This window comes from Electrophorus electricus, chromosome 8 (assembly GCF_013358815.1).
Source record: "Electrophorus electricus isolate fEleEle1 chromosome 8, fEleEle1.pri, whole genome shotgun sequence".
Classification (NCBI taxonomy): domain Eukaryota; kingdom Metazoa; phylum Chordata; class Actinopteri; order Gymnotiformes; family Gymnotidae; genus Electrophorus; species Electrophorus electricus.
The window spans coordinates 26785855-26789762 of NC_049542.1; the positions used below are offsets into that span (position 1 = coordinate 26785855).

The 3908-nt window shown below is 36.8% G+C and overlaps 1 non-coding gene across 1 annotated transcript; it reads left to right on the top strand.

Moving 5' to 3' along the window:
- trnac-gca lies at positions 1–72 on the top strand. Its single transcript has one exon. It is a non-coding gene; the product is annotated as a tRNA-Cys (tRNA).
- The last annotated feature ends 3836 nt before the right edge of the window (positions 73–3908 follow it).

The following is a 3908-nucleotide window of genomic DNA, read 5'->3' on the forward strand; positions in this document are numbered from 1 at the left end:
GGGGGTATAGCTCAGTGGTAGAGCATTTGACTGCAGATCAAGAGGTCCCCAGTTCAACTCTGGGTGCTCCCTAGTGGTGTACATGAGCTTTTTAAAAATATATATCATGTATTGCAATGCATCACGCAACCTTCATGCCTTTATATCACATTCAGAAGAACTCCAGTAACTTCAGTGTCAGTTATCTTATTCCATTTTCTTAAATTGATCAAGTTCTTTACTCAGTAAGGTCTGATGTGCTCATGAGAGTATAAGTGAACACAGCTCGATGGGAGATTATTGGATTCTGGATGAAGCTTGGGGGTATAGCTCAGTGCTAGAGCATTTGACTGCAGATCAAGCTGTCTCTAATGCTATGTATCACACAACGTTTATGCCTTTATATACTCAGAAAAACTCCAGTAACTTCATTGTCTGTTATCTTATTCCATTTTCTTAATTTCATCCAGTTTACGATTCAGTACAGGCTGATGTGCTTACAAGAACATAACTGATCACAACTCTTACCATGATATTAGTTCATTTGGAGAGCACTTGACCCTGGATTAAGACGTTCCAATTCAACCTTTAATTTGACCGGAGTTTTGACAAACCCTTTGGCTGCTTGACATTGAAATATGTGCTTCACAACATTTTGCAATTACAATGCACCCTTAGTGCACATCACTTAACAGGGGTTAGCTCAGTGGGAGATCATTTTATTCTGGAGTAAATTGTTCCTATTTAACTGTTACTTTTAGGCAGCTCTGAACAGCAGTAACCTCAGTGGTCATGAATTTTGTCTGCAGAAGAAAAGATTCTTAATTCACTTCTTTGAGCCCCTTATGGTCACATGGGCGTTCCTGGGGTGCACTGTCTTTGGGGTTATAGCTAAGCATTAGAGCAATTGACTGCAGACCAATAGGTCCCCAGTTCAACTTTGGCTGCCCCCTAGTGTCACACATGCAGTTTTCTTTGGCATATGTAATTTCTTCATATTTTGTGACATTTTCTTTTCTTTTTTTTCCAGATGAATTATTCTTTTTTGTGCTTTCTTGTGACAATTTCATACTATAGGAGTGAAACAGGGGCTATAACATAGTGGAGCAACTGTTTGCAGCTCAAGAGGTTCTCAGTTCACCCACTGAGCTTGACACGGTCCTCATTGACATTTTGCTATGCAGTGCCACTTGTGTGCACTTAGAGTGTAACCTTGTCAAAAACTCTTATACCTTCCAGCTCAGAAATCTGACCTTTTCTTAAATGTTTCCAGCTACCACCACTCAAGTAGTGCTGTTAAAGTCTTACTTGCATTCCTGATCACATTTCTTCCTGGGTGCTACTTCTGTAGTCATGATGTACTGATAGTAATGTGCTGATAAATTGCTGATTATATTTTAGAACATTATGTAATGTTTGGTTATCTTTGGTTATGTTTGGTTATGTGGACCTGACTGTGACAAATTTGATTGTGGCAAGGTCTCTTGTGTGTGCTGTGATAAACCTTTTTTATTGCCCTAAAAGTACACACAGACTTTGAATATCACATTTCACCAAGGCACATTGTTTTGTTGATACATGGTTTTCCTCAAAGACTTTTCACAACTTTAAGCATTGACAATATTTTTCAGTTGCTTATTATTTGGGAGAGGACACTCATTACCATACAGAAAAAAATTACTAGAAAGTCTATTTGACACCTGTAGTATATTAATCTTATCAAACCATTAGGTTAATTCAAAATTAATTCAGTGTCTTTGATGCAAGCTCATGGAAGGGAGAGTTCTGAAATGTTCAAGTGCCTGTCCATTAAAAAATGTACATTCACTTAAAAAAATTGGTAAATTTGTGAGTATAGTGGTCCTGAAACACTAACACAGACGGTCATGCTGCAAGAAATGTTTCAAACCCTGCACAATATGCTTCATACACTAAGCAAAGATTCTTCAAATGGTCTAAAGCTAATAGTCCAGTCTAGTCAAATGTATTTATACGGGACTTTTTACAACAGATATTGTCACAAAGCAGCTTTTTAAATGTCCAAGTCCAAGCCCCCAGTGAACAAGCCAAGGGTGACTATGGCAAAGAAAAACTCCCTAGAGCATGAGGAAGAAACCTTGAGAGGAACCAAGACTCAGAGGAGGGGTTCATCCTCCTCTGGCTAAGAACAGACACCAAAATAGAAACAATGCATAACTGGATTTTTTAAGTTGTTACAAGTGGTCATAATTATCAGAAATCAAATAACTGCTTCATATATTCTTAATTTGATTTATATGATAATAATACATGCTCCAAATGGTTAAAATATGCTTCAGATTGCCAAAAATACAACAACTATCAAAAATATATTTATTTAAACAATCAGCAGTTTCCATGAATACAAGTCACATCAAGAAAATCTGTGGGTAGTCAACTAGAAGATTGATATTTTATAACTCAAATACTCATGAACATTTATCAAAAGTGAAGATATTATTATTGTACAGCTTAATTATAGCTATCTGAAGTTTGCTATTTGTTGAAATTTTTTCAAGCAGGGTTACTGAGGGCATGGTCTGATAACAGTTTGTGCTTGGGCACTCAATTGCCCCTAGTGTTAATATTTACAGTGGTGATTCACCATCAAAAGGAAAAGCACACATTTGTGCAGTAGGGTAGGTTCATTTCTGTCTTTTTCTGCCTGGTGTAAATGAGAATGGAAGTTACAGTCACTCCTGCAGTGATACAGAAGGAGTGATGGTTGATAATGATTAATGATTTAGATACATTATATTTTTAGGGGCTGTGCTAAAGAATATTCATATAACAGATCTTTATTGGTGGAATTTGACAGCACACTAGCTGTTCTTTACAAACTATTTTACTGTCTTAGGCTTCATTCATTTACAGCATTTATTTGACACTTTTATCCAAAAAAAACTTACAATAAAGACTGAGCACAATGGAGGGTTAAGGATCTTGCTCAGGGGCCCAACAGTGGCAATATGGCAGCAGGACTTGAACTGGCAACCTTCTGATTACTATTCAAGTACCTTAACAACTGAGAGACCCCCAGCCCACCATTCCCAGTTTACCAGATCCCCAAGGTATAATATTAGATTGAGATATGATGACTGAGAAGACAACTGAAACAGTGAACCAATTGTTAAGGTCCTATATCAAGTTTAAAATCACTTGTTCTTTGTGATGTCATGTTATCATGATTTAAATAACCACTTTAAGATGGGTGTAGTGTGCCCTTAAAGTGTTGTAATGGACACTTACATCACTGGTATCATCTGTGGCATACAAACAATATATATGCTGTGCCTAACTGAAACAGACCTTAACGAATTCACACCACCTCTCTCAGACTACGACTTAAACATATATGAACACTGTAAATGAAATAGCAGTTAGCTGCCCTGTTACCATAGAAGAAGTAATATCATGGTGTCATCTACTAACACGTTCACTGAGATCTTACCACAATTATCCTTGGCCTCTTCCTAATCTGGCCCTGATGATTTTGAACATGTAGTTAAAAGCTTACGATCAGTAATTCATATGTCTTGGTCTCATTAAAGGATTTGCTCTCTCTTGATTTAAATCCTATCTGACTGACCACTTTCAAATTGTTTCTGTGGACAATGAGTCCTCTGATCTTACTATGGTTAAATTTGATGTCCCACATGGGCCAGTGCTAGGCCTTCTGCTCTTCTCTCTCAATATTTTACTGCTTGGCACCATCATTTTGCAATCTCAAATGCAAACATCTTCTTTCTACCTTTTCCAGTATTGGAATGCTAGTCTAACTATATTGGCCTTGCTGAAGATATTTTCTCATACTTCTGACTTAATTACTGACTTCTTCTGTTTAACATATTTATTAGTTACAACAAATGTATTATTTCTATTTAATATATTTCCATCAATAAAATCTTTGT